Source organism: Geotrypetes seraphini, chromosome 1 (genome assembly GCF_902459505.1).
Source record: "Geotrypetes seraphini chromosome 1, aGeoSer1.1, whole genome shotgun sequence".
NCBI classification, from domain to species: domain Eukaryota; kingdom Metazoa; phylum Chordata; class Amphibia; order Gymnophiona; family Dermophiidae; genus Geotrypetes; species Geotrypetes seraphini.
Window position 1 is genome coordinate 35281552 of NC_047084.1, and position 14513 is coordinate 35296064.

The 14513-nt window shown below is 47.3% G+C and overlaps 1 protein-coding gene across 2 annotated transcripts in view; it reads right to left on the reverse strand.

Moving 5' to 3' along the window:
- Positions 1-14513, reverse strand: part of SLC30A5 (solute carrier family 30 member 5) — a 121124-nt gene that overhangs the window by 34661 nt on the left and 71950 nt on the right. The gene's annotated exons all lie outside the window — the stretch shown is intronic.

Genomic DNA, 14513 nt, shown 5'->3' on the forward strand with positions numbered 1-14513 from the left:
CGGAGCCATGCTAGGCGACGCATAGCTACCGCGCTTGCGGCGGCGCGTGCCGAGAGTTCGAATGCATCGAAGGAGGATTGCATCAGCTGGAGGCGTAATTGGGAGAGGGAGGCTACCACTTCCTCGACCTCGAATCGAGCTTGGTTGTCTATGAACGGAGTGAACTTGCGGAGCACCGGCAAGAAGAACTCCAGATAGGAAGAGAAAAAGAAATTGTAGTTTAGCACCCGTGACGCCATCATGGAGTTTTGGTAGAATTTTCTACCAAATTTGTCCATCGTTCTCCCCTCTCGGCCCGGCGGTACAGAGGCGTAGACCTGGGAGGGATGAGAGCGTTTAAGGGAGGACTCGACCAGTAGGGATTGGTGGGAGAGTTGAGGGCCCTCGAACCCTTTATGGTGTACGATGCGGTATCGAGCATCGAGTTTGCTGGGGATCGCCGGTATGGAATACGGTGTTTCGAAGCACTGCATGAAGGTCTGGTCCAGTAATTTATGCAAGGGGAGCCGAAGCGACTCCGTTGGAGGGTTAGGTAAATGCATGGTGTCCAGATACTCTTTGGAGTATCGGGAGCCCGTGTCAAGGGTCACATCCAGATCATCCGCCATTTGTCGGAGGAATGATGAGAAGGACAATTGTTCCGCCAGCGTCGGTCTGTGGGACGGGCTGGAGGAGGAGGAGGCCTCCAGGTCCGTGGACATCGGGGAGTGACAAGGAGAATCGGGCACCGCTGTCTCCTCGTACTCCGGGCCCCCCGGAGGGGACACCTCTGATGAGGAGTATCCCCTACGTTGCAGTTTTTTCTGCGGTGACACCTCCGAATGGCGTGAGGAGTGCCAGGACGAGTGTCTCGATCGGTGCCCGTCTCGGTGGCGGGACGGGGATCGGGATCGTCTGTGCATCGCATGGTCTCCCGAGGCCCCCAAGTGGATAGGGCTGGAAGCGGTGGATCGCAACTGGGTTTGCGATGCGGGTTCTTGTGATGCTACCCAAGTCTGGTAAGGAGTACGGAAGAACTCTTCCTGACTATGCCCAGGGCTTCGAGTATCGATCGGAGGTCTGGTCCCATGTTGGCGCGGAGGCGTAATGGGTTCTAATGGCGGCATATCGGTAAGCGAGGCTTGCCGCGTGGGCATCGCCGCCCTCCCCCGTTCGTCCTCGTCGGTTGCCGAGGTCGAACGGTGTGGGGGAGGGGGAGGGGGCGGACCGCCCCTTTGGACCGGTACCGGGAGGTCACCCTGTATGGCAGCGATGAGCCCGGGTCCGATGGTCTGCATGAGCTCAACGAATTGAGCTTCCAGCACGGACCGTAGCGAAGCCGATAAGGAGGGATCCGCACCGAAAGGGGGTCCTCCTGCACGGACATCGCGCTCCTTCGAGGCCGAGTGCTTCTGCTTAGTAGCTTTCGGCACTTTGATGACCATTGGTGGCACTGTGGAAGGAAGAGGTACCTGAACCGAGGAGACCGGGGCAGGCACCGACGTCGAGCTCGTGGATGGTGTCGGGGTGAGCGATGCCGGTTTCACCACACTCGATGCAGGAGGGGTCGATGCCGGTTTCGCCCGAACCGGGGAGGTATCAGATGAAGTGGAGGCTGAGGGATCCTTAGCTGCGTCCATCTTGAACATCGATTCCCACAATAGGCAACGCCGCTTGAATGAGCGTGCCGTAAGGGTAGAGCAAGGCCTGCACGATTTCGGGATGTGGTCAGGGCCCAAACACTGCAAACAGCGCCAGTGAGGGTCCGTGAGTGAAATCGCGCGTTGGCACTTGCTGCACTTTTTAAACCCGGTGATTGGCCGGGACATAGGCCGGAAAATCTCCGCCGCGAGGTCGAAGCCAGTGGGCCTGAGCCACGTGGCCGGCCTGTTCGACCCGCCGGAGGAAATAATCTTCTTTTTTTTTTTTTTTTTACTGAAAAAGAAAAGAACTGTTAACTGTAATTAAAAGAAAGCGAAAACGCGGACAAGGAAGGCAAATTTAACTGAATTCAGCTAGCGCATGATGAAGTTGAACTTCTCAGCTCCGCGGAAAAGAAAGAACTGAGGAGACACGCCCGGATCTCCGGGTAGGAAGGCACCGGCGCATGCGCGGTGCGGGCATCTAGAAACTTTAAGTTTCTACAAGCAACATGTGCTTGTGAGACGTCCGTACCGGGGCTCTGTCTGATGACATCACCCACTAGTGAGAATACCTGCCTGCTTGTCCTGGGATAAATTAAAATACACAAAGCACACTGTATGCTTTTCAACATTCATTCCTACCAGAAAACAGATAACCCCATGCAAATGCAGGACCAAAAACTAAGGACTCCTTTTACTAAGGTGCGCTAGCGTTTTTAGCGCACACTCGAAATTACTGCGCGCTAAGCTTCTAGAATAACACCAGCTCAATGCTGGCATTAAGATCTAGCGTGTGTGGCAATTTAGCGCGCGCTATTCTGTGTGTTAAGACCCTAACGCACCTTAGTAAAAGGAGCCCTAAAGTACTAATATTTACAAACAAACCCTAAGATGCAAGACTCTGCAAGCAGTACAACCCCAGAGGAAAAGAAACAAATGCATTTCTTCCTGAACAGACAGCAGATGTAAATCAATCGCTAAATTAAAAAATAAAAGCATTCCCCCTACCGTTGTCTTTCTCCCTCCATGCTGTGCCTTGCCTTCTGGCCTGCCCCCCGGTGTTATTTTCGGGCCAGTCCATGGTGCGATCAACGAGGCGTCTTAGGGCCGGCTCCCTGAGTGCTGCATGGGCAGTGGCTCCTCGCGCGTATCCCGCGCCTCATCTGGAAGCCTTCCCTCTGACATTGTGACATCAGAGAGAAAGCTTCCGGTTCAGGTGCAGGAGCCTTTTCCCACGGCTTTGTGCACTGCAGCACTCAGGGAGCCGGCCCTAAGACGCCAAGTTGATCGCACCATGGACCAGTGGCTGCAGAACACCATGGCCCAGTGTCTTGGGCCCAATGGAGGTGCTGGCCCTGTCGACTAGCAGAAAATTTCTGTGGACTGGCACCGGTCCACAGACCGGCGGTTGAAGAACACTGGTCTAATTAACAATTTTCTTTGGAAGGCGAAAGCTCCCAGGATTGCAATTCACAAGTTAAAAATGCCAAAATCAATGGGTGGATTAAATTTACCAAACTTTAAAAGATATCACTTAGCCTTTAGACTTTCTCAGGTCTTATTGTGGCTCCATAAATTTGAAAACAAGCTCTCCTAGATAGTTGTTATTCAAAAATACACTAATTTTCCCCAAACCTATATACTTACTACTATAGATAAAGTTTCCATTTAATGTATCTTTAAGATTACTCAAATCCTCAGCCCTTAACATTTTTTCATTTTACAAGTCTATTAATGGGGACTTCATGGAGATGAAACATGTCCCTTTATGGTTTAACAGCTCCCTTGAATCTCCTATCCTTTCTGATATTAAAGCAGTATACCAATCAAAGAATATTTGGGCTCTTTCTCAGTTAACCACTTTCTGTGAATGATCTGAAACATACTTTGGATTATCCTGGTATTGATCTACATTATTGGCAATTGATTTCAGAATCCCTTAACTCCTTATTGTCTCTATGCATAGAGGTATCTGTTTTGTCTAACTTCTCTAAGTTTACACATTTCCTATTGCTTGGAAACAAGAAAGCGTCACAACTTTACAGAATTCTATGAGAACTTAACAGAGAGGAAGCAATTTCCTTTAACGATATTTTGATTGAAGAACTGAATCTAAAACCTGGAGAAATTAGGTTCTTACCTGCTAATTTACTTTCTTTTAGCTTCTCCAGACCGGTAGAGATTAATCTTACAAGTGGGTATATATCTCATCATGACTAGCAGGTGGAGACTAGAGAGTTGCGCGGGGACAGAAATCCCACCCGTCCCCGCCAAAATCCCACCCGTCCCCGTGAGGAATCCCTCCGTCCCCACCCGTCCCCGCGAGGAATCCCCTCCGTCCCCACCCGTCCCCGCGAGAAATCCCCTCCGTCCCCACCCATCCCCGCGAGGAATCCCCTCCGTCACCATCCTTCCCTATAAACTTCAGAAATAGTTATTTTATTTAATTATGCTACTGAATTAAAGGCTCTGGTAGAGACCCATTTACAAATAAGCAAAGAGACTTTATTAATTTGGAAATATTAATTGGGAAGAATACATACTTTGTAAATGGGTTTCTACCAGAACCTCTAATGTAAATATAAAATATAAATACTCAGCTGATGAGAACCCACAAACTGTCAGCTGAGGACTTCCTTTGCAGTTGGCCGGGGGTCCCTTTTGCCAAGCTTAGCAGGCAGCAGTAGCGTCCCTGAGTCACAGATGCTGGCACCTCAGTGGCTCATGGATGCTGCCAGCGACTGCTGCGTTTGGTGGAGGGGAGTTCTGGCCATCTCTAGAGGAGGTCCTCTGCTGGCGGTGCTTGGGGATCCCCACCAGTCACAGCAAGGGTCAACAAGTACTTCAACACTGTAGAAATAAAACCAGAAATGCATTTCCTTTTCTTTTGAACACAAAACAAAGACATCTGCCATATACATTTCCCAAAGCTAACATATTTTAGTCAATAAATTCCATTTTTTACCTTCTTTGTCTGGAGACTTATTTTTCCATAAAGTTGGTCCCAGTTTCTTTTTTCCGCTTTCCCATCTTCTCTAAATTCTTCTGTTGCTGTCCATTGATTTCCCCTACCATGGTCCAGCATTTATCTCTTTCTCATCTTTCATGCCTGCCCACCAGCCCCATGCCCAACATTTCTCCTTCTATCACCCCTCTCCAACACTATGCCACATCTCTCCCTCCATTCCCTTCACCACTGTCCAATATTCCTCCCTCTTGCATCCCTTTCAATCTGTCCCATTGTTCCCTTGCCACATTTCTCACTCTCATCTTTTTCTTCCCTATCACATTCTGTACCTTCCTCCCTACGACCAAAAATTCTCCTCTTTCTTCCATTTGCCGTGTGTGTGCCGTGAGGGAGGTCTGGTGCCCCAGAGTAAGAGCAGGGGTGCCCACACTTTATGGGCTTGCGAGCTACTTTATAAAGACTAAGTCAAAATGATCTACCAACAATAAAATTTAAAAAAAACACAAAGCACAATGAAAGGCAGAGAAAATGTTAATTATTCATATTCCGGGTTTTTTCAAAGAGGTCAAGGCAGATGACTCTATGCAATGTCACCTCGGTAACAAAATACAAAAATAGACAAATACACCCCCTCCCTTTTTACTAAACCACAATAGTAGGTTTTAGCACAGGGAGTTACGCTGAATGCCTCGCGCTGCTCTCAATGCTCATAGGCTTCCTGCGCTAAAAAACGATATTGCGGTTTAGTAAAAGGGAGCCATAGTGCAAAATATAGACAGCAGATATAAATTCTCAAAACAGACACATTTTGATCACTAAATTGAAAATAAAATCATTTTTCCTACCTTTGCTGTTTGGTGATTTCATGAGTCTCTGGTTGCACTTTCTTCTTCTGACTGTGCATCCAATCTTTCTTCCTTCCTTTCAGCCTCCTGTATGTTTCCTCTCCTCCAGACCTCATTCTCTCCCCAACTTTTTCTTTCTGTCTCCCTGTTCCCCCTTCTTTCTGTCTCCCTGTCTGCCCCCTTTCTTTCTTTCTCCGTGCCCTCCCCCAAGCCACTCGGTTTGCTGCCACCGCCATCGGGGAATAGCCCCCAAGCCACTGCTGTCCCAAGCTTTCCCTGCAGAAGTGACGCGCTGACCAGCATTCCGCTCCCTGATGTCAATTCTGACGTAGGAGAGGAAGTTCCGGGCCAACAAGGCATTTCTCCTCATTCCATCCAGCCTGAGCCCCATCTCTCCTTGATCCAGCATTTCCCTTCTGTGTTTGTCAGAATTATCATTCCACCTATTTTCCAGCATTACCCTTCTTTGTGTCCATCTCACCTATATCCCTATCTCATCACTTTTTCAGAATCTTCATTTGTCTCTGTCCTTGTCTTTACCCCATGTTCACCATTTGCCCTTTCAATGTCTTTATCTCCCCCCCCCACTTTTTCAGCATTACTTCTATGTCTCTATTTCACCTCCTCTTCATGTCCCCTCTGTATCTCTATCCTTATTCAGTAGGTCCTGCTTACTCTTTCTCTTCTTTGTGTCACTATCTCTATTTTCAGCTTTCCCCCCTTTTCCTTTGTTACTGCACCCTGTAGCCAGAATCTTTCCACCCTCCCTCCACTCCGGCCCAGCCCAGTATGAAATATTTCCTTTTGTTTCCCTCCCCCCTCTCTCTCTCTTCTCCTCCCTCACTCACGAGTCCTGCATCTGGCCCTCTCCCTTCTACCTGCACCTGGCAACAACCCCCTGCTCCACGGCTCTCTTCAGCAACTCGTCAGCAGCGGTGATCAAGACAAGCTGCCGACATCGAGGCCTTCCCTCTACGAGTCCCGTCTTTGTGGAAAAAGGAAGTTGAAACAAGCGGGACTCGCAGAGGGTAGGCCCCGACATCAGAAGCTTGTGTCGATCGCTGCTGTTGAGTTGCCGAAGAGAGCCGCGGAGCAGGGGGTGTGGCCGGAAGCAGGTAGAAGGGAGAGGGAGATAGGAAGGCTGTAGAAGCTCCGGAGCATGACACCGACCCCGGCCAGGATGATTTCTTTTTCAGGCGTGCAGCTTACAAGTCCGGCGTCACGGCGGGAAATAGCCATGCTGAGCAGTGAGCTCAGCACGTACACAGATGAAAGCCTTGATTGCTGATTGGTCCGGCGGCACGGCGGGGCGGGGCCGCCGGACCAATCAGCAAGCAAGGCTTTCATCTGTGTACGTGCTGAGCTCACTGCTCAGCATGGCTATTTCCTGCCGCGACGCCGGACTTGTAAGCTGCACGCCTGCATCGCCAGAATTTAGGTAGGCTGTTTTCATCCCCGTGGGAGTCCCGTGGGCCAGGGGGCGTCCCCGTGGGAGTCCCGTGGGTCAGGGGGCATCCCCGTGGGAGTCCCGTGGGCCAGGGGGCGTCCCCGTGGGAGTCCCGTGGGCCAGGGGGGGAACCCGCGGGATCCCCGTTCCCGTGCAGACCTCTAGTGGAGACTGAAACAAATCTGTGAAATAGTACATAAGAGGTACCCTATTCCTATCAGTCTGCCGAATAGCCAAGCAGAACTAAGAACTTGAAACAGAAATAAACAATATTCCGAACAGGAGTAATAACTAATATACCCAAATGCTGTTGGAAAATGCAGAGGAGAGATCCCAGAAAGAAAATGTCCCCACAGCTCGCCAGCTAAGTCAGCCGAGCCACAGCCACTGTTCTTCAATTCTCCTCAGCCCTAGAAAAATACTAGAATCTGCAGCTAAAAAACAAAAACTGCCTGGGCAACAGCCATAACAACATGACAATAGACAGGGTGGGGACCTCTACCGGTCTGGAGAAGCTAAAAGAAAGTAAATTAGCAGGTAAGAACCTAATTTCTCCTTCTTTAGCACTCTCTAGACCGGTAGAGGTTAATCTTATAAGTGGGACATACCAAAGCAGTCCCCATCATGGGTGGGACCCCCGAAGGGCCGACACCAGAACATGCGCACCGAACACCACGTCCCGACACGCCATAACATCTACTTGGGAATGTCTACTCGGTAGTGTCTGACAAAGGAATGCAAGGAAGACCAAACCACAGCCGTACCAATGTCCACTGCAGGCACTAGCGAAGACTCAGCCCAAGAAGCTGTCTGATCCCTAGTGGAATGAGCCTTGACAAATTCTGGAACAGGCTTCTTCTTCAGAAGATAAGTGGAAGCAATAGTCTCCTTGATTCAGCGCGCAATAGTAGCCTTAGAAGCGCCATCACCCTGATGAGGATCCGCGAGAAGGACAAAGAGATGATGTTACTATCTGATTTCCGTATCTCCTGGGTCCTCCGCACATAAGAGCGAAGAACCCGACCAACATCTAACTTGGGCAACTGCTTCAGCTCAGAAGATCCCTCCCAACTACCCAACCAGGAGGACCACTGCCTGGATTGATATGAAAAGGAGAAACTACCTTAGACAGAAAGGAAGGAACAGGCCTCAAGACAACCTGCTCCCTAGAAAACTCCAAGAAGGGAGCTCTAGAAGAGAAAGCCTGTAGTTCAGAAACACGTCTAGCAGAAGTAATGGCCACCAAGAAGACCGCTTTAAGAGTAAGGTCCTTCAAAGAGCAGTCACCCAATGGTTCAAAAGGAGGGCACACTAGCACTGAAAGAACCAGATTCAGATCCCAAGATGGAACAGAGGGTCGTATGGTAGGCTGGAGCGATTTGGCCTTCCGCAAGAAGCGAATCATATCAGGAATGGCAGTCAAACGCTGACCTTTCAACAACCCTCGAAAGACTGACAAGGCTGCAAGCTGAAGACTTTTCTAAAGTACTGCAACTACAGCCAAATGACGCTTTGACATATAAACTCAGAGCAGATGTCCGTGGCAAGATGGGATGCATAGAAGAGGCTATTTCTGATTACAAATGTGCAGTAAATCTTCAGCAGGCCGTGGAGATAAATGCCTAAATATTTCATATATATTTCATATATGCCAGTCCCCTTTCCAGGCCATCCTGCAAGAACTCCAAGATTTTAGGCAGGGAAGCGCGAAAAGTGACCACTCCAAGCGCAGCACACCATTCCTCAAAAAGACGCCAAAACCTCACATAAGCCCAATAAGTAGAAAGCCTCCGGGACCCCAAGAGAATTGAGATCACTTTATCTGAATAACCCTTCTTACCTAGGTGGCCACTTTCAAGAGAAAGAAGTGACCCGGATCGAACATTGGAATGGGTCCCTGTGTCAGAAGGTCGTCCAAGAGAGGCAGAGGAAGAGGATCCGCCACCAGATGTCTCACCAGATCCGCGTACCATGGATGTTGAGGCCAATCCAGAGCCACCAAAACCACGAGACCCGGATGGCGAATGATGCGGAGAAGAACTCTGCCCACTAATGGCCACAGAGGGAATAGCCCCTCTGTTGGCCATAGCTGAATCAGAGCATCCGACCCTCAATTTGACCGTCTCTGTGATGACTGAAAAAGCAGGTCTATCAGGGGCTGACCCCAAGACTACACTATCAACTGAAAGGCCACGGGGCTTAGACACCACTCTCCGGGATCTAGCACGCGACGACTGAGGAAGTCCGCCTGAACAATCTCCACTTCAGCTATGCGAGAGGCTGAGATGTCCTGAAGCTATGAGCAGAGCCACTACTGCGCTACCCGAGTGCTCCTGATGCCTCCCTGACGACTGACGTAAGCCACCACTGACAGAACTCTGACTGACTTGCTCGACAAGAAGGAGTGGAAGGCTAACAGCGCCAGACGGATGGCTCTGGTCTCCAACACATTGATCGACTAGGATGCCTCCTCTGTGGACCAGGTGCCCTGAGCTGAGTGACCTAGACACTGAGCTCCCCAACCGAGAAGACTGGCATTCATGAGAAGTACTGTCCACTGTGGTTGATCCAGACTTGTCCCCTGAACAAGATGAGAGGTCTGGAGCCACCAACAAAGACTGCAGCGCACCAAGCCTCGCAGAGGAACAGGGAGATCCAAACTGTGCCTCTTGGGCAACTACCTCCGGAGCACAGCAAACTGAAGAGGATGCATGTGGGCCCGCACCCACCTCACTACGTCTAGGGAAGCTGCCATCGACCCCAAGACTGCGAGAAAATCCTGTGCCTGAGGCCACTGAGACGCCTTAAGGAGGCGAATCTGAGATTGCAATTTGCTTACCCAGGCCTCTGAAAAGAAGACCTTCCCTAAGGTTGTGTCGAACAGAACCCCAACATACTCCAGACGCTGAGATGGGACCAATCGACACTTGGAAAGGTTGACCACCCATCCCAGTGACTGGAGAAACTCCACCATCCGAGTCGTAACCCGAGTGCTACAAGGTAGGGATGCACCAGAATGTCCTCTAATGGCAAGGCTTCCACGATGACCACCATCACCTTGGTGAACTTCCGGGGAGCCGTGGCCAGGCCAAAGGGAAGCGCACAGAACTGAGAGTGCTGACCCAAGATCGCAAAGCGAAGGAAGAGCTGATGGGAGGTCCGAATGGGAACATGCAAGTAGGACTCCGTTAGATCGAAAGAAGTCAGGAACTCCCCCGGCTAAACTGCCAGAATGACAGACCTTAGCATTTCCATGCGAAAAGAGGGAATTATGAGAGCCCTGTTGACCCCTTTTAAATCTAGGATGGGCCAAAAGGTCCCCTCCTTCTTGAGCACCACAAAGTAAATCGAGTACCTGCATTAAAAGGATAAGTAAAAAAGAAATGTGCGGTTGTTTAGACTTTATTTTTGAATAATGATAGAAAGGAATACAGCAGTAAGCAAACAAGCTACATTTCATAAGGAGGCAATTAGAAGAGCCAAAGCTGGACTTTCACAAATATTGAGTGTAATTATGGCATTGAAGACCTTTTTTCCATCCTGTAATTGAACCCAAACCAGTGAGGTGTGCAGTTGTTGTGGTTGTTTCCAGTTTGCCTCACTCTTATCTTCTACATCCTTTTAGAGGTCCCATGGGACTCCCTGCCACAGCAGGGGTCCCAACTGAAACCGGCCCCTGTTTTTTCAATACAGGGGGAAGGTCAACTGAGGTTGCTGACAAAATGGAGGGGCCTGTCTGTTAAAATGGTGAAGTTCCCGCCAAAAATAACCCCTCCAGGGCCTGTAGTGGCTGGGAAGCCTGAACTATCCCAGCCACTAAAGCAGGCAAGCTGGCATCAGCTGTTAACAAAAATCAGCTGAGAGGGAATCCCTCTGGGGGCGGTGGAGGAAGAACAGGCTTCCCCACTGTCCCTGCCAACTCACGAGGCACTAAGGCCGGGGAGCCCTGGACACCTGCAGCCTCTACTGACAGAGCTCCACGACCGCACCGGCCCAAACAGCCGATTTCAGGCCAGCTGCGAGTGCCTCGCGTCTGGACCAAATTGTGCACCACTTCCCCTGAGAAGTGCTCAATTGGTCCAAATGTGACCTAGCTAGAATAAAAGTGCTGGTCAGTCAAAAAATACAATAATTTAAAGAATATTTAAAGGGAGCAACCTTTCAGACCGGCACTACCTCAGAATTTTTTTTTTTAACAGAACAGACTCCACTGGCTCTCAAAGCAGCATGCCTTGCTTGACTTAGGGGGCAAGGCTTACTGCCGAGGCTCCTCTAAAAAATGTTGGGGAGGTGGAGGAAATGGGGGGAGGGACCCAGCACGAAACCTGCCAGGTTTGACACCCCTGAGGTTGGACGGACCCCCCAAATAGGGCCCACCCAAGCTCAATCCGGCACCAAAACGGGGACTAGGATCCCTAAACAAATTCCAACAACCCTACCAAGGGAGATGGGTACAGCTCACTCACACCTGCTGGAGACTGAAAGAAGACTGATAGGAATAGGGGAAGGTACCTCTTATGTACTATTTCACAGTTTTGTTTCAGTCTCCACTTGCTGATCATGATGAGATATATACCCGCTTGTAAGATTAATCTCTACTGGTCTGGAGAGTGCTAAAGAAATTGGAATTCCTTTTGGTCATCTTCAGCCTGACCTATGTTGCCATCTGTTTGTCAATCTACATATTTTATTATGCATATGACCTATTGGACCCCTACTAAAATAGCCAAGTTTTTACAAACATCCTCTTCAGAGCTTTGTTGGTCTGCCTTCAGCAACCTGGTACTTTCTTATATCTCCTTTTTGCATGTCCTAATCTACAAATTTATTGGTTGGACATATGGTCAAGAATTTTCTCTATAATTCATTTGGACAACAATTTGCCTATGTCTTATAAATCCATCATATTGCACTCTTCAAACCCAGATATCCCTATATCACAATCATTCACAAAAATTTTTGATATGATGATTGCTTTAGCTACTCATCATATCTACAATTGGAAGGATAATTCCAAACTCACTTCCAGGAATGGTGGAATCATCTTTGTACCATCAGAAAATACAAAGAAATAATAGCGTTTAAACAAAATAACTAGGACTTGGGCTCCTCTTGATGCATTCTGTAAAGATTTAAATATTAACCTCATCTGACTCCTTTATATCTCTGACTTGTGAGTTTGCAGCTTACTAATGTATTGATATTGTTTTTGCTTTTATAATTATATTGTATATTTTTTAAAAAGTTTCAATAAAATGTTGATACAAAAAAAAAAACACACAACCCAGGACAACACTTAGAAAAGCTTTACATCAAAGATGCAGTGTTCGTGTCAGCCATCTTAGAGTACGAAGACATGAGAGTTTCAGTAGGTCTCAGCTTCTACATATATTCTAGCACAGAGCAATCTTATTCTGCTTAATCTTAAACTGTTATATTGCCAGTGATCATGTCCTTAGTAGTGTATCTATCATGACATTTCTGCTTAGCCTCTTAAAGGGAAATAATGTGTATCCACTTCTCCAGCCTCACTAATAATGTTTGAACCATTTATCCATTTTTATTCAAATTTTTGCCACACACTGTGGGGCACCCAGTGACCAAAGACTCTCACTTCTCCACTGTCTGCAATGTACCAAACACTTCAAATCCTTTGTTTTATTTCCTATAAGAATATAAGTCAGATTAGTTGGAATCTCCGGGTAGGCTGAAACAGACTTAGATAACAGTGAGAATTTTGAAAGCTTTCTCCTCTGCCTCCCCTCAAAAAAACCCTAACTTAGAGAAGCAATAGCAAAGGTCAAAAATTTATTCAAAAATATCACCCTGGAAGCCCAAACCAGATATATTCCATGCATTAAAAAAAGGTGGAAAGGACAAACAACAGCCAGCATGGGTAAAAAGTGAGGTGAAGGAAGTTATTACATCTAAAAGAAAATGGAGGAAAGATAATAGGAAACAGCATAAAGAATGGCAAGTTAAATGCAAAGTGCTGATAAGGAAGGCAAAGAGACTTTTTGTTTTTGCCTCCAACTTAATCTTCTTTTCAAAGTAAAAACGTTTTTAGTTGCATTAGTAGAAGCAAGAATCCGGTAAAAGAATCAGTTGTGGGTAAAAGGGGCAATCAGGAAAGACCATAGCAGAGAGATAAAATTATTTATTTGCTTCAGTCTTCAATGAAGATGATGTTGGGGAGATATCATATGTGGAGTTGATGAGTTGGAGGAACTGAACATTCTCTGTAAACCTTGCAGATTTAATGGGACAATTTGATAAATTAATGAATAGCATATTACCTGAACCAGATGGAATATATCCCAGAGTACTGAAAGAACTAATAAATGACCTTGCAGAGCTACTGCAAGTAATGTATAATTTATTTTAAAATCAAGCTTGGTATAGGAAGATTGAAGGGTGGCCAACATAACACCAATTTTTAAAAAGGGTTTCAGAGTTGACCTGGGAAATTATAGACTGGTGAGCCTGACAAGTGTCAGACATTATGGTACATACTATTACAAAACACAAAATTAATGAGGCAAAGTTAACATGGGTTTAATCAAAGGAAATACTGCCTCACCGATCATCTTATATTTGAGTATATACGGTAACTGTGCTGAGTCTGCTTTGGAAAGAGTGATCATAACATAATCAAATTTGAACTAACTGGAGTGACACTGCTAAAAAAAATCTACTGTAGTAGCATTTAATTTTTGCAAGGGCAACTACAATAAAATGATCAAATGTTTAAAAAGAAGCTAAAAGGGCGTGTGGCAAAGTCCAGAAGTGTAAACCAGGCGTGGATGTTGTTTAGATTGTATGTGATGATCTTAAGGTGGCCAAACAGGTTGAAAAGGTGATGGTGAAAGCTAGAAGGATGCTAAGGTGCCTAGGGAGAGGTATGGCCAAGTAGAAAAAAGAGGTATTGATGCCCATGTATAAGACTCTGGTGAGACCTCATTTAGAATATTATGTGCAATTCTGGAGACCGCACCTTCAAAAAGATATAAAAAGGATAAAGTTTGTTAAGAGGAAGGCTACTAAAATTGTACGTGGTCTTCGTCATAAGGCGTACGAGGACAGACTTAAAGATCTCAATACGTATATTTTGGAGGAAAGGCAGGAGAGGGGCGATATGATAGAGATGTTTAAATACCTACGTGGTGTAAATGCGCATGAGTCAAGTTTCTTTCATTTGAAAGGAAGCTCTGAAATGAGAAGGCATCGGATGAAGTTAAGAGCACCTGTTTGCCATTGGCTTCTGGGTCAGCCATGTGCAGCGTGTAAGAGCAAACAAGTGCTGCTGGTGCTGACGACAAGAAGGTGTAGCCAAGCTGGAAGGAGGATGGTTGAGGTAACTGGGATCCCTGGCTGACCAGAAAGGCTTCTCTCTGATGTCAGCTTTGACATCGGAGGGAAGCCCTCAAGTGAGAACACACAGCCATAATTGTCCCACCAATGCATTCCATAGCTTATTACCTGCATTGTTTCAACACAATGTTCATTATTTTTTAATGGAAAAAAGTACCCATACAAAGAGGTGCAAAATGTTAACAGGTATGTGCAGCAACAGCAAGTTTCACAGGTAAAGTACATGTATAAAAGGTACCTACTGACTTTGTCTTTATGAG